The following is a 24,285-nucleotide window of genomic DNA, read 5'->3' on the forward strand; positions in this document are numbered from 1 at the left end:
AAAGACACCCTCTGGGAATTTCAGGAGGCCTTCTCGAGTCATGATGAAGACTTTGGGTGTGCTACTGCCACTGAACAAGAAAGCCTAACCGGCGATGCTGCGCCGATCAGGGAACGTTACAGGCAGATCCCACCTAAGATGTATAAAGAAGTGAAAGATATGGTGGCCAACATGTTGTAGAACCGGGTGATCCAGGAGAGTCAAAGTCCGTGGGCTGCTCCGGTAGTCTAGGTGGGGAAGAAAGATGGGAGTCTCCGGTTCTGCGTGGATTATCGGAAGCTAAATGCTCAGACCGTCCGGGATGCCTACCCTCTTCCGCGGATTGAGGAGTCATTATCAGCCCTAAGCCAAGCAAAGTTCTTCTCAGCTCTTGACCTGGCTAGTGGGTACTGGCAAGTGCCGGTGGCCAAGAAGGACAAAGCCAAGACGGCCTTCATTCTACCTATGGGACTCTACGAGTTCAACCGGATGCCCTTCGGCCTTTCCAATGCTCCAGGGAAATTCCAGCGATTGATGGAACACTGGGGGACCTCAACTTCGAATCAGTATTGATATACCTGGATGACATAGTAGTGTTTGGGGCTTCCTTTGAAGATCACCTCCAGAAGCTGCGACAAGTCTTGGGATGGCTACGAGACCATGGGCTCAAGATCAAGCCCAAAAAGTGCCAGCTGTTCCAACAGCAGATTGAGTACTTAGGACATGTGGTCACCCAGGAGGGGGTAAAACCGGCCCCCAGCAAGGTGGAGGCCGTTCAGAAATGGCCCCGGCTAAGTACACTACGGGAGGTACGGGCGTTCGTGGGACTGGCTGGCTACTACAGAAGGTTTATACCCAAATTTGCTTATCTGGTGCGCCCGTTAAACGAGTTGCTAAGAGGCACGGCTGTGGGCCCGAAGAAACATCCTGTCGACTGGGGGCCCCGAAAACAAGAGGTGGTGAAAGAGGCACTGAAAGCCTCTTTGAAGCGGTGAAAGAGGCACTGACCAATGCCCCAATCCTGGCTTACGAGCGGTTTTATACCCCATTCCTGCTGTACACCGACGGAACCCTACATGGTCTGGGGGCTGTACTATCCCAAGTCCTGGATGGACAGGAGAGAGTCATCTCCTATGGGAGCCGGTCCTTAAGAGACTCAGAACGCAACCCTGATAACTATAGCTCCTTTAAACTGGAACTACTGGCACTGGTGTGGGCCATGACCGAAAAGTTTGCAGAATACCTGACTGGTGCAGAAGTGACCATGATGACGGACAACAACCCGTTGGCACACCTGGAGAATGCCAAGCTTGGTGCACTTGAGCAAAGATGGTTGGCCCACCTTTCTAGGTACCAATACCACATCAAATTCCGGTCCGGTAGGGAGAACTCTCTTGAGTTCCAGTAGGACAGTCGACTGAGAGAGCCGATGAGGAGTTAGAGGACACTGAAACTCCTGACCTTGGTCGCTTACCTCTGTTCCCAGATGTGGCACATTCAAGTGGGGTGGCGTCTGGAATGACCCTGGTGCTGGGGAAAACGTTTACTGATTGGGATAGAGTCCAGAATGGCTGCCGGGATTTGTGGAAAGTGAAAGAATGGGTTCGGAGCAAGATCTGGCCTCGGCCAGAAGAACGAGCCCGTCTGACCCCAGAGGGTCAGAAGTTGTTAAGGCAGTGGGACAAGCTGACAATTACCCAGGGCCTCCTGTGCCGGATCATATACTTACAGTCAGAGCTGCAGTACCGGCAACAGATTTTCATTCCCATGTCGTTGGGACCAGAGGCCGCCAGGGATGCTCATGAAAAAGGAGCTTATTTTGGAAGCGACAAAACGTTCAAGTAACTCCAACGGCTGATATACTGTCCAGATCTGGCCGACATGGTGGCCATGGCATGTCTTAAGTGTCGATCCTGCCGGCTGAGTAAGGGTACCAAACAGCGGGCTCCTGTGCAGACCATCCGCACCTCAGCGCCCCTAGAACTTCTGATGATTAGAGATGTCGCGAACAAAACATTTTCCGTTTGCGAACAGCGAACGCGAATTTTCGCAAATGTTCGCGAACGAGCGAACCGCCATTGACTTCAATGGGCAGGCAAATTTTAAAACCCACAGGGACTCTTTCTGGCCACAATAGTGATGGAAAAGTTGTTTCAAGGGGACTAACACCTGGACTGTGGAATGCCATGGAGTCGGGTTTTAATCCAAAAAGGGCATAAATCACCTAACATTCCTAAATTGTTTGGAATAATGTGCTTTAAAACATCAGGTATGATGTTGTATCGATCAGGTAGTGTAACGGTTACGCCCGCTTCACAGCGACAGACCAAACTCCCTGTTTAACGCACCGCAAACAGTCCATTTGCACAACCACAAACTCCCTATTTGCACAAGGTTGGATACCAAGCTAGCCATGTCCCGTTCCTTGTCTTCACTGATGTCATTGAAGGTCTCTTCCTCCACCCAGCCACGAACAACACCAAGGGTCCCCGAAAGGTGACAACAAGCCCCCTGGGACGTCTGCTGTGTTTGGTCTTCCACCTCTTCAAAGCTACCTTCCTCCTTTTCTTCAGACTCCTCTCTCTGCGTTATTATAAGGTGTGTTAAGTAGTACTATTCCTATCAGTTTAATCCCTGTTACGTCCCCTATCAGGGGACGTGTATATGGCATCGATTTTAGGAACCGGGAGATGGAAAAAGATGCTTGGTCGGTCCTCTTAATTCCAATTTGGGGTACTGCGCGTGCGCTATGTATTGTACTGTGCAATCCCAATATGTGTGGTGTGTTAAGTAGTACTATTCCTATCAGTTTAAACCCTGTTACATCCCCTATCAGGGGACGTGTATGGAATAGATTTTAGACAATCGCAAAGAGTTGTCAATAGTTGACACACTCATGACATAAATTGTATTCCTCTATGCGTCAAACTTGGTGTAGTGATGACTGTGCTCGTGCGCACGTTTGGGAGATTGCAGGCGATGGTTTTTTTTCAAAGCCTATGGTCGTGCTGAGGTAGTTCAGTGACAGTTAAGTGACCCAGAAAACAATGATTCTGCAGTGTGGGCCCATTGTTGGCCTAGTAGGCTTTAATGATCACCTTAGATGATCACAAAGAAAATTAATGTTTTTTCTATGCAAAATTATCCAGCCGATCGCTTTTGGTCTGTTCACAATGAAGCAACGACCTTATCATCTGGGGTGTGCCAACATTGCCATTGCCAACACACTCATAGAGGTGGTCGCTTCATTGTGATACGCAAGCCCCTTCACCACAACAAGCTAACGATCACGAAGGGGAATTGACACATGTATGTGCCTTTTTTGTTTGTTTGGTTTTTGAAGCCACAGTGCAGCACCAGAGGCCAGAAAAATTAGGCATGTGTAGAAAAATTAGGTATTGTTGCAGCCGCTGTAGCAGCGGACAGAAAAATGTATGTTTCCCAGGCAGAAAGTGCCCTAAAATGTTGCGGCTTGAACCCTAGTTGGTGGCGGATAAGTCACGCAAGTCATCCGGCATTCAGAGATAAAATACAGCAGCGTGTGGACCATTTTTAGCCCAAGGCAGCTCATCTCAGTCATCAGGCCTTTTTTAGTCGAATGTATCGCCCACTGTCAGTCCCTTTGGGATCCATCCCTCATTCATCTTAATAAAGGTGAGGTAATCTAGACTTTTTTTAACTAGGCGACTTCTCCGTGACAATACCTCCTGCTGCACTGAAGGTCCTTTCTGAAAGGACACTTGAAGCGGGGCAGGCCAGAAGTTCTATCGCAAATTGGGATAGCTCAGGCCACAGGTCAAGCCTGCAGACCCAGTAGTCCAGGGGTTCATCGCTCCTCAGAGTGTCGATATCTGCAGTTAAGGCGAGGTAGTCTGCTACCTGTCGGTCAAGTCGTTCTCTGAGGGTGGACCCCGAAGGGCTGTGACGATGCGTAGGACTTAAAAAGCTCTGCATGTCCTCCATCAACAACACGTCTGTAAAGCGTCCTGTCCTTGCCGGCGTGGTCGTGGTAGGAGGAGGATTACTTTCACCTCTTCCCCAGTTAGATTCCCGTTGTGCTGTGACATTACCCTTATACGCTGTGTAAAGCATACTTTTTAATTTATTTTGGAACTGCTGCATCCTTTCCGACTTCCGGTAATTCGGTAACATTTCAGGCACTTTCTGCTTATACCGGGGGTCTAGTAGCGTGGCCACCCAGTACAGGTCGTTCTCCTTCAGCCTTTTTATACGAGGGTCCCTCAACAGGCACGACAGCATGAAAGACCCCATTTGCACAAGGTTGGATGCCGAGCTCCTCATGTCCCGTTCCTCGTCCTCACTGAAGGTCTGTTCTTCCCCCCAGCCACGTACAACACCATGGGTACCAGATAAGTGACAACGAGCACCCTGGGATGCCTGCTGTAGTTGGTCTTCCTCCTCCTCAAAGCCACATTCCTCCTCTGACTCCTCCTCCTCAGACTCCTCTTCCAGCGTTGCCGCAGGTCCAGCAAGCGATGCTGATAAGGCTGTTTCTGGTGGTGATGATGGTGACCACAACTCTTCCCTTTTCCTCTTCACGCTCATCTACGGCCTGATCCAGCACTCTTCGCAGGGCACGCTCCAGGAAGAAAACAAATGGGATGATATCGCTGATGGTGCCTTCGGTGCGACTGACTAGGTTTGTCACCTCCTCAAAAGGACGCATGAGCCTACAGGCATTGCACATGAGCATCCAGTAACGTGGAAAAAAAAATTCCCAGCTCCGCAGAGGCTGTCCTAGCATTCCGGTCATACAAATACTCGTTGACAGCTTTTTCTTGTTGGAGCAGGCGGTCGAACATTAGGAGTGTTGAATTCCAACGTTTCGGGCTGTCGCAAATCAAGCGCCTCACTGGCATGTTGTTTAGGCGCTGAATGTCTGAAAAGTGCGCCATGGCCGTGTAGGAACGCCTGAAATGGCCACACACCTTCCTGGCCTGCTTGAGGACGTCCTGTAAGCCTGGGTACTTATGCACAAAGCGTTGTACGATCAGATTACACACATGTGCCATGCACGGCACATGTGACAACTTGCCCAAATTCAATGCCGCCAACAAATTGCTTCCGTTGTCACACACCACTTTGCCGATCTCCAGTTGGTGCGGAGTCAGCCACTGATCCACCTGTGCGTTCAGGGCGGACAGGAGTGCTGGTCCAGTGTGACTCTCTGCTTTCAGGCAAGTCAACCCCAAGACGGCGTGACACTGTCGTATCTGGGATGTGGAATAGCCCCTGGGGAGGTGCCATTGATGTAAAGCAAGACGCAGCAGCTGAAGAGGACTCAGCCAAGGAGGCTATGGAAGAAGATAGAGTAGGAGGAGTAGAGGAGGTGGCAGCAGGCCTGAATGCAAGTTGTGGCAGTGTCACCAACTCCTCTGCAGAGCCACGCATTCCATGCTTGGCAGCCGTCGGCAGGTTTACCCAATGCGCAGTGTAGGTGATATACCTGTCCTGACCGTGTTTTGCAGACTAGGTATCAGTGGTCAGATGGACCCTTGCCCCAACACTGTGTGCCAGACATGCCATGACTTCCTTTTGCACAATCGAATACAGGTTGGGGATTGCCTTTTGTGCAAAGAAATTTCGGCTGGGTACCTTCCACTGCGGTGTCCCAAAAGCTACAAATTTTTTGAAGGCCTCAGACTCTACCAGCTTGTATGGTAAAAGCTGGTGGGCTAAGAGTTCCGATAAGCCAGCTTTCAGACGCCGGGCAAGGGGCTGACTTTGTGACATTGGCTTCTTACGCTCAAACATGTCCTTGACAGACACCTGACTGTGGGCAGATGAGCAGGAACTGCTCAAGGCGAGAGGCAGAGTGGCGGGTGGTTCAGAGGGGGCAAGGAGGACAGCAGTGGTTGACGTGGCTGGAGATGCTGGACCAGGAGGAGGATGGTGGCTTTGAGTTTGTGTGCTGCTTTTACTCATGTGTTGATCCCATAGGCGTTTGTGATGTGAGATCATGTGCCTTCGCAAAGCAGTTGTACATAGGTGGGTGTTGGACTTCCCACGACTCCGTTTCTTTTGGCACAGGTTGCAAATGGCATCGCTGTTATCAGAGGCAGACACACAAAAAAAATGCCACACTGCTGAGCTTTGCAATGACGGCATTCTGGTGGTGGCAACAGCATGCGTTGATTGGCGTGCTGTCTGGCTGACCACGGGTGCCGATACATGCTGTCTGACTGTGCCACTAGCTCCTTGCAATGACCTCCCCCTGCTTCCAACTCGTCTCCTCCTCCTCTCTGTCTCCCCATCTGAACTTTCCCCCTGTTCTTCTTCTCTTCGAGCAGGCACCCACGTGACATCCACGGACACATCGTCATCTTCAACTGCTTCACTTGTATCTGACAACTCAGCAAAGGAAGCAGCAGTGGGTACAACTTCATCATCATCATCACACCGTACGTCCATCTGTGTAATGCTGCCTGACTGAGACATATCCCTGTTATGTACATCCTCTTGCAATAATGGTTGCGCATCACTCATTTCTTCCAACTGATGTGTAAATAACTTCTCTGACAGATCAAGTGAAGCGGCTATGGTGCTAGTGTTGGTGGTGGCGGCAGTCGGGCGAGTGGTAACTTGAGAGCAGGTGCCCGAAGCTGAGCTGGAGGAGGATGGTGCGTCAAGGTTCCGAGCGGAAGCTGTAGAAGATTGGGTGTCCTGTGTTAGCCAGTCAACTATGTCCTCAGAACTTTTCAAGTTCAGGGTACGTGGCCTCTGAACACTGGGCATTAGTCTAGTACCAAAAGGAATCACAGCACCACGACCACGACGGCCCCTGCGGCGTGGCCTGCCTCTGCCTGTCATTTTTTTTAGATTAGTTAAGTTGTACTATGCGTGAAAGCTACTGTGACACAAGATATGAGTTGCGCTGAAGTGACACTATGCACTGGCACTGGGCCTTAGACACACAAACACGTGTGTAACTGACTGCTAGTTATTCAGTCAAAATTGATTTTTTTCTTTAAATGGAATCGAATGCGACACCAGATATGAATGGCGCTGAAATGACACTATGCGTTGCACTGGGCCTTAAACACACAAACACGTGTGTAACTGACTGCTATTTATTCAGTCAAAATATTATTTTTTCTTTAAATGGAATGTGACACCAGATATGAATGGCGCTGAAATGACACTATGCGCTGCACTGGGCCTTAAACACACAAACACGTGTGTAACTGACTGCTATTTAGGGTCCATTCACACGTCCGTTGTTTCTTTCCTGATCTATTCCGTTTTTTGCGGAACAGATCTGGACCAGATCTGGACCCATTCATTTTCAATGGGTCCTGAAAAAAAACGGACAGCACAATGTCTGATTTTTTTTCAGGACCCATTGAAAATGAATGGATACAGATCTGGTCCAGATCTGTTCAGCAAAAAACGGAACAGATCAGGAAAGAAACAACGGACGTGTGAATGGACCCTTATCCAGTAAAAATTGTTTTTTTTCTTTAAATGGAATGGAATGTGACACCAAATATGAATGGCGCTGAAGTGACACTATGCGCTGCACTGGGCCTTAAACACACATACACGTGTGTAACTGACTGCTATTTATTCAGTCAAAATATTATTTTTTCTTTAAATGGAATGTGACACCAGATATGAATGGCGCTGAAGTGACACTATGCGCTGCACTGGGCCTTAAACACACATACACGTGTGTAACTGACTGCTATTTATTCACTCAAAATTGTTTTTTTAATTTAAATGGAATCGAATGTGACACCAGATATGAATGGCGCTGAAGTGACACTATGCGCTGCACTGGGCCTTAAACACACATACACGTGTGTAACTGACTGCTATTTATTCAGTCAAAATAGTTTTTTTAATTTAAATGGAATCGAATGTGACACCAGATATGAATGGCGCTGAAATGACACTATGCGCTGCACTGGGCCTTAAACACACATACACGTGTGTAACTGAATGGGTACAGATCTGCTCCAGATCTGTTCAGCAAAAAACGGAACAGATCAGGAAAGAAACAACGGACGTGTGAATGGACCCTTATTCAGTAAAAATTGTTTTTTTTCTTTAAATGGAATGGAATGTGACACCAGATATGAGTTGCGCTGGTGACACTATGCACCTGCAGGGCTGTGAGCCTGACACACACGCTGGCAGGCAGGCAACTGACTGCTATTATATTACAGTCAAAAAGTTTTTTTTTTTTTTTTTTAATGCAAGCTATTGTGACCCCAGATATGAGTGGTGGCACTGGGCAAGTGGGCACAGTATACGCTGTGAGCCTGACACACACGCTGGCAGGCAACTGCAATTTGATTACACAGAAAAAAAACTGATGTTCTAGCCCTAAAAAAAAGGGCTTTTTGGGTTGCTGTCCTTACAGCAGAGATCAGATGAGTCCTTCGGGACTGCAGTGGACACTGAATACACTTGCCTAGCTATCGATTTCCCTATTAAATCAGCAGCAGCAGTACTCTCCCTCCTCTCACTAAGAATGCAGCTTCCGAATTAATCTAAAATGAATGCTGTCCAGGAGGTGGGAGGGTCTGGGAGGGAGGGTCTGCTGCTGATTGGCTGGAATGTGTCTGCTGACTGTGAGGTACAGGGTCAAAGTTTATTCAATGATGTATAGGGGGCGGACCGAACATCGCATATGTTCGCCCGCTGCGGCGAACGCGAACAAGCTATGTTCGCCGGGAACTGTTCGCCAGCGAATAGTTCGGGACATCTCTACTGATGATCGATTATGTACAGATTGGATACACTACCTCGGGACACTCATACTGTCTAGTCATGACAAATCACTTTACCAAGTATGCGGCGGCTGTGCCCACCAGAGACCAAACCTCAGAGTCAGCCGCCAAAGCTGTCTGTAAACACTTTATACAGGTGTTTGGGTGTCCACGGAGGATACATTCGACCAGGGAGCATGCTTTCAGGTTACTCCAATGAACGAACTGTACCAGCTGTATGGGATTGAATGCTCCCTCACCACTCTGTATCACCCACAAGGAAATAGGGCGTGCAAACGCTTAAATCGCACCTTGCTTGAGATGCTGCAGACTCTGGAAGACAGCCAAAAAGCCCAGTGGCCCGTGTACCTACCCGAATTGATGTGGGCCTATAACAACCAGGTACATAGTAATACCGGATACTCTCCACATATGCCCATGTTTGGAAGAGCTGGACGGAAGATTGAAGATCTTCACATACCCAACCCGATGGAGCCCCCACTGAGAAGTACCACCGCATGGGTGCAGGAGCACCTCGCCAGCTAAAAGCGGTCCACAAGGTTGTGGGGGAGCGCCTGGGACAGGTGTTACACCCTAACCCAAGACCAGTGCAGAAAGATGGGTATGTCCCGGGTGATCGGGTGATGGTCAAAGCTAAACGGCCATCTGGGAAGTTGGATGGACGGCGGGAGGCAGTTCCATACAAGGTAAAGAGAAGGGTAGACCCCGCTATTCCGGTCTATAAGGTAGACCCGGTGTGCGTGGAGGGGGTGCTTTCTCATGCTCAGGGTATGCAGGAAAGTCCCTCAGATAAGGAAGAGGAAGAATGGTGGGTTGTTACTGCCCAAGTGTCTACAGAGGTTCCGGCCGTGGCAGATTTGCCACCCAGGAGCAATGCTGAGCAATCAACAGCTCCTCCCTCGTCAAATATGCCTGACAACCCCAGTATTTCTGAGCCACTAAATCTGAGAAGGTCAGCAAGGCCCAATGCTGGTGTGCCTCCACAGTGCTATGCACAGAAAGAGTTTGTATGGGGAGGACTACAACCTCTAGTGGGTGGCATGTGAGATTGTGGAACAGCTCTTCCTGTCTGATGTTTGTGCCGAATTGTATTGAAACTGTCATTTGGCATTTTGGGCACTAGAGGCCACTGTTTTCCAGCTACAACCAGCACACTCTGGAATTTGCATATGTAAAGCAGGTGATGACTCATGCAGGCTGCTTCTGAGTGAACCAGGAAGTGCTGATCTGACATGGTGGAAGCAATGTTCTGTGAGAGACTGAATCCGTTTCCATCTTGGCTTCCGGGTGTCTAGGAGTGAACAGGCACGCAGAGAAAGGAGACTAGTTGTTGTCCCTTACTTGGATACGGCTCTTTGAAAGAGAGATTGTTCCAGGAAGACAGTGCCCACCGGGTTAGGCCTGTTCCTCGGACAGGGACAGTGACTGTGAGCCAGGGGCATAGCTTAGTCTGTGTATATTCATATTGTTGTGTTATTACTATTGTTAAAGTAAAGTTTCTGTTCTAGCATATAAAGCTGGTGTCAGAGTCGCTTTTCTTGTCTGTAACTTCGCTGTATCCTGGGGAGCCCACCCAGGTACACGGCCTACACAGGCCCCAAAAATTAGCCAATAGGCATTCACCTGACAGCAAAGAACTTTGGATTCTGTGGCTGGAGGTACATTCAGCGGTCACAGGATAAATATGTAAGTGTCGGCCAGTACAGGGCCCAAAAATTAGGCATTTAACAGACATAAAAGGCCTGTTATGCCGCTGTATTTACCTAAGACAGGGACCATGATTTGTTCTGGGTGGTGGCAGATATTTGTGGGCTGTCATGAGGAATTTCAATCAAACATGGTTGACTCGTCACATGTGTTGAATTCCTCCGAGATCCATGCCTCATTCATTTTTAGAAATGTGAGGTAGTCCACACTCTCGTGAGCTAGGCGAGTGCGTTTATCGGTCACGATCCCCCCTGCTGCGCTGAACGTCCTTTTGGACAGGACACAGGACAAGGGGCAAGCCAACAGTTTCATGGCAAATTGTGCCTCAGAGTGTCCACATCGGCCGTTAACCCGATGTAGTCGGACACCTGTTGGTCTAGGCGTTCTCTGAGGCTGGATTCAGAGGACAGCTGTCTATGGGTTGGATGCAAGAATGATCTCATATCCGAAGTAACCAACACATCTTCAAACCGCCCTCTTCTTGCATGCGCTGTTGGATTGGTACCCGCAACTGTTTCTCTGCGAGTGGAAATTCCTCTGCCAGCTCCCACAAATGCAGAATCCAAAATTTCTCGAAGCAAGGCCTGGAAGTGCTGCATTCTGACAGCCCTCTGTAATGGTGGTAACATTTCCGCCATTTTGTACTCAGGGGTCTAAGTACATTGCCAGTACTGGTCCTTGCCTTTTATGCTTTTTATATGGGGGTCCCTCTTAAAACACTGGAGCATGAAGGCCCCCATTTGCACTAAACTGGAAGCGGTACAGTGGCCTGGCTACTGCTCATCATCCAGGATAATGTTGTCCTCGTTCTCCTCCCCCCACCCACGGACAACACCAGGGATCCCAGAAATGTTTAAAGCATGCTCTTCTTGCTCCTCCGCCCTGGCACCATCCTCCTCAAACTTCTCTTCAGACTCCTGTTGTTGACTTGTCTCAGATGGAGTAGCCCCCCCTGGGAATTCATCCAGCATTGCGACTTCCTCATCTTCCAGCTCCTGCTCCTTAACAGCTTGAGCAATGACACGAGGCAATGCACGATCCAGAAAGAAGGCATAAGGTACGATGTCACTGATGGCGCCCTGGCTGCGACTGACCAGTTTGGTGATCTCATCAAATGGCCGCAGAAGTCTGCATGCGTCGCGCATGAGCAGCCTCTGGCGCAGTGAAAAAAAACAAGCTCCCCAGAATGTGCTCCACGTCCTGCATTTTCTCCTTCTCATCTCTCCTCCCAGATGTCCTCTACTCCACCTTCAACAATACCGTCCGCGCGTTTATCTGGCAAAAGGCCGGCTACCGTGGCCCAAATGTTCGAGCGTAAAAAGATGATGACGCCGGATAACCATCTTGCCCAACGGCTGACCACTGGCTTCTCAGAACTGCTAGCTCGCCAACTACTGCCATATAAACTGGTGGACTCGGAGGCCTTGAGAAAATTTTTGGCCATTGGAACACGGTAATGAAAGGTCCCCGGAAGGAAATATTTCTCTCAGAAGGGCATCCCAGAGCTATATGGCCACGTTCAGCGGCAAGTGAATGTATCTCTGGCACACAGTGTCGGTGCCAAGATACATCTGACCACAGACACGTGGTCTAGCAAACACGGGCAGGGAAGGTACATCACTTTTACTTTCCACTGGGTGAACCTTTTGACGGACGTCAAGCATGCAACCCGTGGCACCCGTGTAGATTTGGTGTTACCGCCATGGATTGCATGCAGGCCTGCCTCTTCTTCTCCTCCTCCCTCTCCTCCTCGACTGACTCCACCTTTTCCACTGCTACCGTCTCTTCCGCTGTGCCCCCCAAGATCTCCAGAACCTATTCGACGTGCCAGGTGAGACGTTGCCATGCTGTACTGCAAGCCAAGAGCCATATCAGTCCTGCACTCCTTTCAGCTTTGCGGTCACAGGCAGATCAGTGGCTAACCCCGCTCAATTTGACAGTTGGTAAAGTGGTGTGCGACAACGGTGCCAATCTGCTGAGCGCAGGCCAGTAAAATCTCTGGCCATTTCAGAAGATCTTACACGGACATGGCTCGCCTTGCTGACATTCAGTGGCGACACAACCTGCCCGTCAGACGTCTGATTTGTGACTGCTCGACGCAATGGAACTCCACCTTGTATATGCTTGATAGGCTGCTCCAGCAGAAACGTGCAGTTAATGACTACCTGTACGAACTCTGCAGCAGGACAGGTTCTGGGGAGCTTTTTTATTTTTCACGCGCCAGAGGCTGCTCATGCGCGACGCATGCAGATTTCTGCGGCCATTTGATGAGATCACCAAACTGGTCAGTCGCAGCCAGGGCACCATCAGTAACATCGTACCTTATGCCTTCTTTCTGGAGCGTGCATTGCGTCATGTCATTGATCAAGCCGTAGAGGAGCTGGAGCTGGAAGATAAGGAAGTCGCAATGCAGGATGAATTCCCAGGGGGGGCTACTCCATCTGAGACAAGTCAACAACATGAGTCTGAAGAGGAGTCAGAGGAGGATGGTGCCGGGGTGGAGGAGGAGCAAGAAGAGCATGCTTTAACGTTTCTGGGATCCCTGCTGTTGTCCATGAATGGGGGTAGGAAAGCGAGGACGACATCCTGAATGATGAGCAGGAGCCAGGCCACTCCGCCTCTTCCAGTTTAGTGCAAATGGGGGCCTTCATGCTCCAGTGTTTTAAGAGGGACCCCCGTATAAAAAGCATAAAGGGCAAGGACCAGTACTGCCTATAAGAAGCACAGCATGAGCACACTGTCAAAAATGTCCCTATTAAAGGCATGGTGGCCCTGGAAACAGGTAGCGCAGGCTTCATCACAGGAGGAAAATGGGCAATGTCTATTACCAGCTGCAATAAACAGTAAGTGAACCCTTTGGAAGGATCATCTCACCAGCCCTAACATGTGATGGAGCAGGGGCTTATTCCCCCTGATCCCAATGAGAGCACATGCACGATTGGCTAGACTGAGCATGCAGGTGTGCAGGACAGATGGGAGTAAGAGCTGAAGTAAGCAAAGTTGTAGAAGTGAGGGAGGAACCTCTCAACCACAATGTCACTTTACATGCTCTTCAGGGTCTGTGGAAAGCAGGGTGACAAGTCTTATTGGCAGCCATTAGTAGCTGGTATCTTCTGGGACTGGAAACAGATAGGACCTGGATGGTCTGATAACATGAAGAATTCTCCACACTTATATAAGTAATTCATCATCTGGTAGCTGCAGCCAGAGGAACCCCAAGTTTATCCCCCTTTCCAGATTCTCTGTGTAGCAGTTCAGAAACTGATGGAGAATAGGAGAAGCAGATGCAGAGGATGGGAGTGGTAGTGGACCTAGAGCTCAGGATCTTGCTCCCTGGGGATTGATGCAGTGGATTGTGAAGGATCAGACCAGAATTAAAAGTATAAGGCTACTTTCTGCGTTCAGAGCGGATCCGTCTGGTGTCTACACAGACGGATCCGCTCCTATAATGCAGACAATGGGATCCGTTCAGAACGGATCCGTCTGCATTATAGTTTAGAAAAAATTCTAAGTATGAAAGTTGCTCAGACGGATCCGTCCAGACTTTACATTGAAAGTCAATGGGGGACGGGTCCGTTTGAAAATTGAGCCATATTGTGTCAACTTCAAACGGATCCGTCCCCATTGACTTACATTGTAAGTCTGGACGGATCCGTTTGCCTCCGCACGGCCAGGCGGACACCCGAACGATGCAAGCAGCGTTCGGGTGTCCGCCTGCTGAGCGGAGCGGAGGACAAACGGTGCCAGACTGATACATTCTGAGCGGATCCGCGTCCACTCAGAATGCATTAGTGCTGGACGGATGCGTTCGGGGCCGCTTGTGAGAGCCTTCAAACGGAACTCACAAGCGGAGCTCCGAACGCTAGTGTGAAAGTAGCCTAAGTCCTGGGCTATAGCACGACTGATTGATTTTAACTCTTGAACTACAACTGCAATCCCATGGAATTCTTAATTGTGAACTGCAGCTGTCATTCGTTAAAATTAATCAGTCACATTACAAAAAAAATATAAAAGCATTTTAGCCCAGGCTTTAGAGATGAGACCTTTTCAGATTTGGTTCAGATTCGCCAAATCAATACTACCTTCTCCTGGAGATCCGTGTATAACCCACTCTAGTCTCCAGTACTTTATAGGAAAACTTGTTCTCTTTTTGTTCTTTTTTTTTAAATGAACATTTGTGGGGGTTTGTCTGAAGCCAATATAGCTGAATACAATCGCTTTCCTGATGTTGCACATCTGCACTACCAGAGCCACATATAAACCCTGCAGATACCAATGTGTAGGATTGTCGGCAGCGGATACATAGAAGGGGCCAACAAACCCCCCAGTAACATCTACAGACATTCTAAGGGGCGTCTGCTGTGTGTTGTGTGATTACGCTTCAGCCGGTAATGGCGAGGATAGTGTTAAGGGCGGTAGATTTGTGATATAATTTGGCAAATTTGATATTATTGTAATTGTCACCAATGAGAGCGAGATCCAAAAACGGGACGTGAAAGGTAGAGAAAAGGGATCGTACTGAAATATAGGGATGTTCTAGGAACAAGCAGTATAGTGAGCAGGGCATCCGAAGAACGTCTGGACCAGAAAATACTCAGCAGAAATAATGACATTCAGGATAAATGGATTGTTCCTCCGACCAGGACCTAAACACTAGAGGTAGGGTGGAGACAATCCAGCTCTAGGGAAAAATAACTCCCAGAAAGAAAAATAATGGGACCTCATCTAAATTCAGACTGTGAAGTTCCTGTACTTCTTCAGGTGAGAAGAAAGCACAGCTAAGTGGGGTATAGAGCCTAGACATCACAGGAGACCCAGGAGCAATAAAAATTACAATGCCCCCATTAACAGCCCTCAGCACAAAGGATCCGCACATTCCCAGCATCCTACAAGTTGACAACACTGCAGATCACACAAGAGCTTGGTGAGGAGCATCTGCAGATTCTGGAGGAAGGCTGATCCCTTGTGTCATCGAGAACAAGGAAGAGGGATTTGTATTAGTGACTGGTCCCTGCTCTCCAGTGATTTAAAGAGCTTCTGTCACCCCACTAAACTCTTTTTTTTTTTGTGTACTTATAATCCCTATCCTGCGATATTGCCATACATTATGTTATTAATAATTTTCGTTCAGTAGATTTAGCAAAAAACATACTTTTATAATATGCTAATTACCTGTCTACCAGCAAGTAGGGCGTCTACTTGCTGGTAGCAGCCGCAGAAAACCGCCCCCTCCTTCTGTTGATTGACAGGGCTAGCTGCGATCTCCTCCTCCGGCCACCCTATCAGCATTTAAAAAATTGCGCGCCTGTGTTGATTCGGCGCAGGTGCTCTGAGATAAGAAGGCTCGCGTCCTCAGCACTCCCTCAGTGTGCCTGCGCCGATGACGTCATCGAAAGAGAAGACGTCATCAGCGCAGGCGCACTGAGGGAGTGCTGAGGAGGCGAGCCTCCTTATCTCAGGGCGCCTGCGCCGAATCAACACAGGCGCGCAATTTTTGAAATGCTGACAGGGCCGGCCGGAGGAGGAGATCACGGCTGGCCCTGTCAATCAACAGAAGGAGGGGGCGGTTTCCTGCGGCTGCTACCAGCAAGTAAACGCCCTACTTGCTGGTAGACAGGTAATTAGCATATCATAAAAGTATGTTTTTTGCTAAATCTACTGAACGAAAATTATTAATAACATAATGTATGGCAATATCGCAGGCTAGGGATTATAGGTACACAAAAAAATATATATAATAGTTTAGTGGGGTGACTAGACGGGTTCCTCACACGTGCGGCGATCACGTGCCTAAACCCTGGCTTTCCCTGAAATGAGCCCTAGATAGTGGGATCACTAGATAGTGGGATCACTAGTCCGCACCACTGCACTAAGAGGGAAACACCAGGGAGGGGACAGACAAACACATACACCCAGGTGGGCGACCACAGCAGTCCACAAAGGTCCAACAGGGATCCGGAGGGTAGCGTTCTGAAACAACAATCAGAGGACGCAGCAACACAGCTCCAGTGGGTCAGAATAGATGTCCAGGCAGGAAGCTCTATCTCTGGCAACCAGAGAAGTGTGAGAGAGGAATATAAGGAGGTTTGGGAGTGCTGGACAAGGAACAGCTGAGGAGAAGGAGCTACGGATCCCTGAGTGAGCCAAAAGGGTTTGCAAAGCAAACCCAGAAAGCTACCATAAGGAAAACAGTCCTATCTTAAATAGAGCGTGCAGCCAACCGCTGCGACTTCCTGACCCCGGGTATAACAGAGTCAGGCGTGGCTCTCGATACCCTCGTGACAACTATTCACTCAACCTCCAGTTGTGTCATCTTCTGGATATAACAAGGTCTGGACAGTGACCTACATCCTCCAGCTACTCACCGGCCAGATAAGAGATGAGATGATCACTAATTGCAGGGATTACATAAAGGGACAGGGCTGAACAGAGCAACCATCTATGGAATGAAATTGTCCAGGAGCTTCTATTAAGCCCGCACCATCTAGAACCCTGAATGACAAATCTGCTTCTTCTCCATCAGTCCATCCCCTATCACAGCAGAACATGGCTGCCTGCCCTTCAGTACTGGCAAAAATCTGCATGACAACCTCAGTGCCAAAGGAGAGTCACACTGGTTGTCACCCAGCTTTTCTAGGGACAGAATTCCCTAAAAACACAAATGGTGACACCTTGAATGAAGAAAATTTTGATTTAAGGGAGAATGTTTTTCATTTTTCGCTTTGGTCACCCTTCCAGGGCATTGCATGCGGCCATTTTGCAGTCTCTGGGGTGCAGGCATTTTCTGAGGATCGGTATTTGGCAAACCTGCCATGAACCTATGAAGAAATCAAGTGAAAAAATTCCCTAATATAGCACCATCATTTGTATGCATAGCGCCACACAGTGCCAGTCGTGTCTATACAGTGTCCTAAAACTGAAATGCTTCCTGTGCCCATATACCAGAGCCAATGGATCATAGATAAAGTACCCCTGATGGCACCACCCCTCGTACCAAGGGCACATTACCGCCCTATAGAGCCATAAAACCATTGCCATAGAGCATCATAGATAAATATGAGGGAAATGTTAGATGAAATGGCTAAAAAGGATGCTGCAAATACAGGAGCTGTATGACGATCAGAAAAACGGAAAACAAAGCGGTGATGTGAACCCGGCCTTAGTCTGTACTGTGCAGCACTCCCAATACTGCACAGCCATTACAAGTACAGACGGCTACACAGCACACTCCTCACTAGAGCCGCTGCGACTTGTAAACCGCGCTGCGGAAACGCAGATGTAAAACAGGCCTCAGGGAGACTTCACATCACCATCACATCAGAACAGAAAATTTAAAACAGGATCCTGAAAAAAAATATATAAAAAAAAAAAAGATGAAAATTACTCTTACCGGTAATTGGATTTTCCTTTAGCCTCCACAACCGCATTACCTGGAGGTTACCCCTCCTTGTTTAGGGACAGAAACATTAGTCAGCTAAGCGCATCGAGGCCCGAAGGGTAAGACTGCGTGTACACAAGACTATACATCATCATCATCATAAAAAGCCCCCTCCCGTATCCTGCTCCAGTTAATAACCTAGAACTCAAGAATGGATGCAATAGTTTAATAAAGTAATTTTGAACCAAAAAATATCATCCAGAAGCAATATCTACTCAAAACAAAGAATGAGAGTGGGAATTCTCCATGCCATTGTGGAGGCTAAAGGAAAATCCAATTACCAGGTAAGAGTCATTTTCATCCTTTCCCCTCGCCTCCACACCGGCATTACCTGGAGGATTAACAGACTAAGGCCTAGTTCACACGAACGTTTTTTTTGCGAGTGTACGGGCCGTTTTTTTGTGTTCCGTATATGGTCCGTATACGGAACCATTCATTTCAATGGTTCCGCAAAAAAAACGGAATGTGTTCCGTATGCATTCCGTTTCTGTATTTCCGTTTTTCCGTTACTTTGGAAGATAGAGCTTGTCCTATATTTGGCTCCATTCAAGTCAATGGGTCCGCAAAAAAAAAAACGAACACATACGGAAATGCATCCGTATGTCTTCCGTTTCCGTTCCATTTTTCCTGAACCATCTATTGAAAATGTTATGGCCAGCCCAATACTGTACATGGCATACGGAAAAAACGGAACGGAAAAACGGAAAGGAAACGGAAACACAACAGAACTCAAAAATGGAACACCGGATCCGTGAAAAACGGACCGCAAAAAGCAATAAAAGCCATACGGTCGTGTGAACTAGGCCTAACTGTTTAGGGTGAGACAATAGCAGACAAAACCTTCCTACAGAAGGCCAAGTCTTTGTTGGATAGTACGTCTTACTTGTAATGTTTGAAGAAAGTGGACGGGCTAGACCAGGTGGCTGCTCCAAAAATCTCTTCTAAGGAAGCAGAGGCCCCTTCCACCCAGTATGTGGAGACCGCCCTGGTGGAATGAGCTTTTAGTTTTATCGGGGGAGAAGTATCTATTTCCCTGTAACAGAGAATAATGCATTGCTTGATCCAGCGCGCTATATTGTATTTGCTTGCAGCTGTCACGACCATGTTTATGGCCGTGACTCCTTGGGAGCCGCATACAGTTGCCTGCGGTTTTGGGTTGTTGTGTCAACCACAGCTGGAGGCATTTTGCTGTTTGCCTCAAGTGCGGTTTCCGCGGACAACAGCTATGTGTGCGGTCCCCTTGGAGTTGTGTGCGTGTTTGTAAGCACTTTTGTTTGGTGTGCACTGACATCTTCCCTTCACTGTGGCTGTTCGTGGCAACGTTTGGTTGTATGGTGTACATGTGGTGGCAGTGTCCCGGCCTTCGAGCTGACTCCCAGGACACGGTTGCCACCCATGTCGTTGCCTGCGGCAACAGCCACAGTGTGTTTGTTGTTTGGACACTTCCCCTTTAAGTTGTGTTTTCCCTTCTGTGGTATTTGAAGAGTTAACTCCCTTTCTGTGTGTGAGTCACGGGGTGTGTCTGACTGTTAGGTGTGGCCTCTTGGCCCTATATAGCCTCAGTTGGAGGCAGTAGTCAGAGAGGGTGCTTCAGCCATGCTTGCTGGAGACATCCTCCTGGTTACCTACCAACTGCCAGTGGGGGCCATCCTTCTGGTCATAGCAAAAACATAATGTCGTTTGGTGTTTGGAAGATGTGTTTGTCTTTATGCTCCTTTATTGCACCTATGGTCCTGTGATGTGTGTTGTGTGCAGGCTCCCAAGGAGTCACGGCCATAACCATGGTCGTGACAGCAGCTTTTCCTTTGTTTTAGCCCAGATACTGAACCAATAATGGATCTGACCTCCTAAAGTCTCTTGTTGTCTGAAGATATTGTAAACCCCATCTTCTGACACCCATCTTCTGGAATTCTTTTTCCTTTTCTGAAGTCGCTCTGAAGCCTTTATGCAGGCGTGCCTGGATCCATGGAAGGATTCCAGACTTCAGCCACCGACAGTAGAAAAGATCTCCAAGATCAAAGATATATCTTTGACATCACTTGTTTTCTACTTTGTATCAGTGTATTTATAACTGCATCAGATTGCAACCCCTTACTTCTTAAAGGGACACTGACAGGCCCAATTAGCATATTGAGTTATATATATCACAGTACAGGTCATATAAAGTGTATTAGAATCATGTAAGTATCCCCCGTGCCCACCTTATAAATACGGAAATATAAAGTTTTATAACCTGCTTGTCTCCTCTCCAATCTGCCCAAGGGGCGGCGTTTCATCTGAAAATGCGCCCAGCCAGCCGCTCCCAACTGCCGTTCTGAAGCCCCGCCCAGCTCATCAATATTCACGTGGCTGGGCGGCGGCTACAACTCTCCAGGTCTCGATCCTGCGCATGGGTAATCGAATCCTCCTGGCATCGTTCGTGTGTAATCTTCTGCGCCCCGCCGTGGTTAGATCGCGCCTGCGTACACACCCTGCCTGCGTCCCCGAGCCTCTGCCTCATGCGCATGACACTGTTCATAGCAGCAGCGCTTCAGGCGCATGCGCATGAGGCAGAGGCTCGGGGACGCAGGCAGGGTGTGTACGCAGGTGCGATCTAACCACAGCGGGGCGCAGGCGCAGAAGATTACACACGAACGATTCCAGGAGGATTCGATTGCCCATGCGCAGGATCGAGACCTGGAGAGTTGTAGCCGCCCAGCCACGTGAATATTGATGAGCTGGGCGGGGCTTCAGAACGGCAGTTGGGAGCGGCTAGCTGGGCGCGTTTTCAGATGAAACGCCGCCCCTTGGGCAGATTGGAGAGGAGACAAGCAGGTTATAAAACTTTATATTTCCGTATTTATAAGGTGGGCAGGGGGGATACTTACATGATTCTAATACACTTTATATGACCTGTACTGTGATATATATAACTCAATATGCTAATTGGGCCTGTCAGTGTCCCTTTAAGATTGCCCGTTCAACCTCCAAGCCGTCAGACGGAGTTGGGAAATATTTGGATGCATCACTGGGCCCTGGAATAGGAGATCTGGAATTTGGGGAATTTGGGACAGGAAACCAGGCCCTCCTTGGCCAGAAAGGAGCTATCAGGATTAAATGCCCTCTGTCCTCTATTGTTTTTTTTTTAGAACTCTAAGTATTAAAGAGAATGGTGGAAAAGCGCACAGAAGGCCCCAAGGCCATTGACCCGCTAGAGCATCCACCTGTAAGGGCTGATCTAGATGTGATAGGGAGAAGAACTTCTGAACTTTTTTGTTTTCAAACAGGTCGATCTCTGGGCGCCCCCATCTGACACAGATGTCATTGAATAGCTTTTGATTGAGACTCCACTCCTTTTTTAAAATATTTTCCTGCTTAAAAATCAGCAAACAATTCTGCTTCCCTTTTATATGTACTGCTGAAAGACATTAGGTTTATTTCCGCCCTCCTGAAAATTTTTGCCGAGATTACAGACAAGGACTTCCTGTCCCCCCCCTTGCCTTTTTAAATATGCAAACGTAGTGGTGGTGTCCAATCACAGCTTTATGTGTCTTGAATTCAGTAATCGGAGAAATAGGCTTTTACAGCTTGCCATACTGCTGAAAACTCCCTCATGGTTGAAGATGCTTGAGCCAGATGAGGGTGCCATGATCCCGGTTTCACTGGATTTTCTAGGTGAGTGCCCCAGCCCTGTTTGCTTGCATCAGTCGTCAGTATAAGCTGATCTTTCTGACGCCATTCTACAAAGATTCCCCTGATCTAGCCCCCCTTTCAAAGATAGTTTTACTTTCAACGGTACTACTATCTTTTTGATATTCTGGATTTATGTGGAAGTGATAGTACGCTCCTGCAAGATCTATAATCACCATGAAGCAATTTTTTGGAAGGTTGATCGTGGATTTTACTGTCTCCATCTGGAAGTTTTTTGTATCGAATATATTTGTTCAGGGCTTTTGAATTGATGATTGCCCTGAGGGACCCATTTGGTTTCTTTACTAGAAAGATCGGAGAATAAAACCCAGTCCCTGCTGGTCCTGGAATTATTTTTTTTAGAAGTAGAGAAATTTGGTATTCTAAAGCACCCTGATCTACTCCTATCAGTTTTTTGTTTATAAGAAACCTGTCTGTTGTTTTTTCTTTTTTTGAGAATTCTAACTGATAACCACTTTGGATCACTGACATGATCCAGAGGGAAGCACAAATGTTTTCCCAGGCTGGGGCAAAGTTTTTTTTAATCTTCCCCCCCCACAGGAAACCTGGCATCATTAGGAAGATTGACCGGAATTTAAAATAAATCCTTTCTTTCCCTCTAGAAGACTGCCAGTTAGAGGAGAACTATTCTCTTCTGTAGAAACTTATTACATCTCTGGGAGCAAAAAAGTCTCCTTTGGTGAAAGAAGTTTGATTCGGTTGGAAAGCCTTTCTGTTTATCTGAAGCTTTCTCTAAAATATCACCCGATGATGACCCAAATAGTCTATACCCCTCACATGGGATAGAGCATAATCTTTTTTTGAGGATGCATCCCCTGACCAAGATCTTAGTCAAACTGCCCAAGGCAGCGGCTATAGCTGAGAGTTTAACAATGTCTGCAGACGCATCAGCCAGAAAATGTGTTTCTTGCTTTAGCACTGGAATGGACGACAGGATATCTCCTCTAGGAGTACCAGATTCTATGGGTTTCTCCAGCTGTAACAGCCATAAAGAAAGGGTACGAGCCATATAGGTGGCAGAGATTCCCAGTCTGAACGCAGCTTGGAGGATTCCCAGGTATTTTTAAGAAGAGCTTCACAATTTGTCCATAGGGTCCCTAAGCAGACCCAGATCTTGAAAGGGCAGTGAAGATTTGTTTTTAAATTCTCACAACAGGAGCATCAAACTTGGGAGCTTTATTCCAAAAGACTGAATCCTCGTCTGTAAAAGGGATATTTTTTTTTAAACATTTTTGACATTATCTGTCTTCTCAGGATCTCTCCATTCATTTTGTATCTTTTATATTACTATGAACTGGAAAAACTTTTTTTTATTCCCCAATCCTAAGAATATCTGATCCTGGACAGAAAGGGGGTTCTTTAGATTCTTCTAAATTAATGGTGGCTGATATTTTTTAAGAGGGATTCAGTCTCTTCAAAAGAGCATAACAGGAGATCAACGGTATCGTCAGTATCGCTAGATCCAACATCTGAGGAAATTTCTCCCTCATCTAAATCCGAATCACTGTCCTCAATGACCTGGGATAGGGATTTTGAGGTGGATGGTTTTAGCATAGCTGAGGCCAGTTTTGCGTCTACAACTGCACCCACTTCTTCCTTAATTGAGATATATATATATTCATATGTTCTATTAAGGAAGGGAATTCCTCTGCAACCACATTTTGTACATAGCTCTTTTTTAGTATAAACAGGAAGGGTCTTTTTGAAGATGGCACATCTCTTTTGTGACGGCTCTCTACTAGCTTTTGAGCTCTTTGCCCTACAAAGCAAGAGAGATTCTTGGCTACAGAAAAGAAACATTAAAGCAGGAGCCTTCACCCAATAGCAGATAGAACCTGCAGATAAACACCCAGTGATTTGAGATCCAAAACCAACATGCCATGTACATAGACCCTCTGGGAGTAGTCTTACCTGGCTGGAGGGCCTAGGAGGATCAGATGATTTCCGGCCAGCATAGCTATCTGTAGCCAGAGACATAGAGTGACTTAAAGGGGTTGTCTGGGTTCAGAGCTGACATACCCTTATTTTCACCCAGGCAGCCCCCCTGAGGCTAGTATCGGAGCATCTCTGTCACCGCCAGATCTCTGAGAAGTTCTGACAGACATTCTTCAGTACCTCCTGCATGATGTTCTTTTGTTTTGGTTTTGCTTTGACATCTCTTCTCCCTCTCCCAGCTGTCATCTATTAGCAGTGATTGCCTGCCTTTATATCTCCTCCTATACTGCCTCACTTTGCGGTTTATACTACTTCCTGGATTGTGTTCACTGCTTGAAGTTGCTACTGCTGGTTTCTCAGATAAGTCTCTTTCTGTATTTGTGTTTTCCTGCTGGCTTGATTCTAGGTGACCCTGACTCCCTCCGTATTAAGTGCAGGGAGCCGGTGGTCGTGTCCCCTCACTATTATAGGGTTTGCAGGTGTCACTCAGTCTAGGTACATGGACATGCAACTTTCTATCATTGAGATCTTTCCATGGGCTGAGCAGTAAGGGAGAGCTCTAGGGCTGTAATAGGGCTCACCGTTTTGTTCCTTAGTTTGGGATCAAGTCAGTCGGATCTTTATTTGCTACTTGTTTTCTGCAACACCATCCGTGACAATCTCATGCTCCGATGCGCTCCCTTGCCCTGCGCTAAATCGCGCAGGGCACAGGCTCTTTTGTTTACAATCACACACTGCCGTTTTATTGGCTAGGGCAGCGCTAAATCCATCCATCAGTGC

This window comes from Bufo gargarizans, chromosome 11 (assembly GCF_014858855.1).
Source record: "Bufo gargarizans isolate SCDJY-AF-19 chromosome 11, ASM1485885v1, whole genome shotgun sequence".
Classification (NCBI taxonomy): Eukaryota; Metazoa; Chordata; class Amphibia; order Anura; family Bufonidae; genus Bufo; species Bufo gargarizans.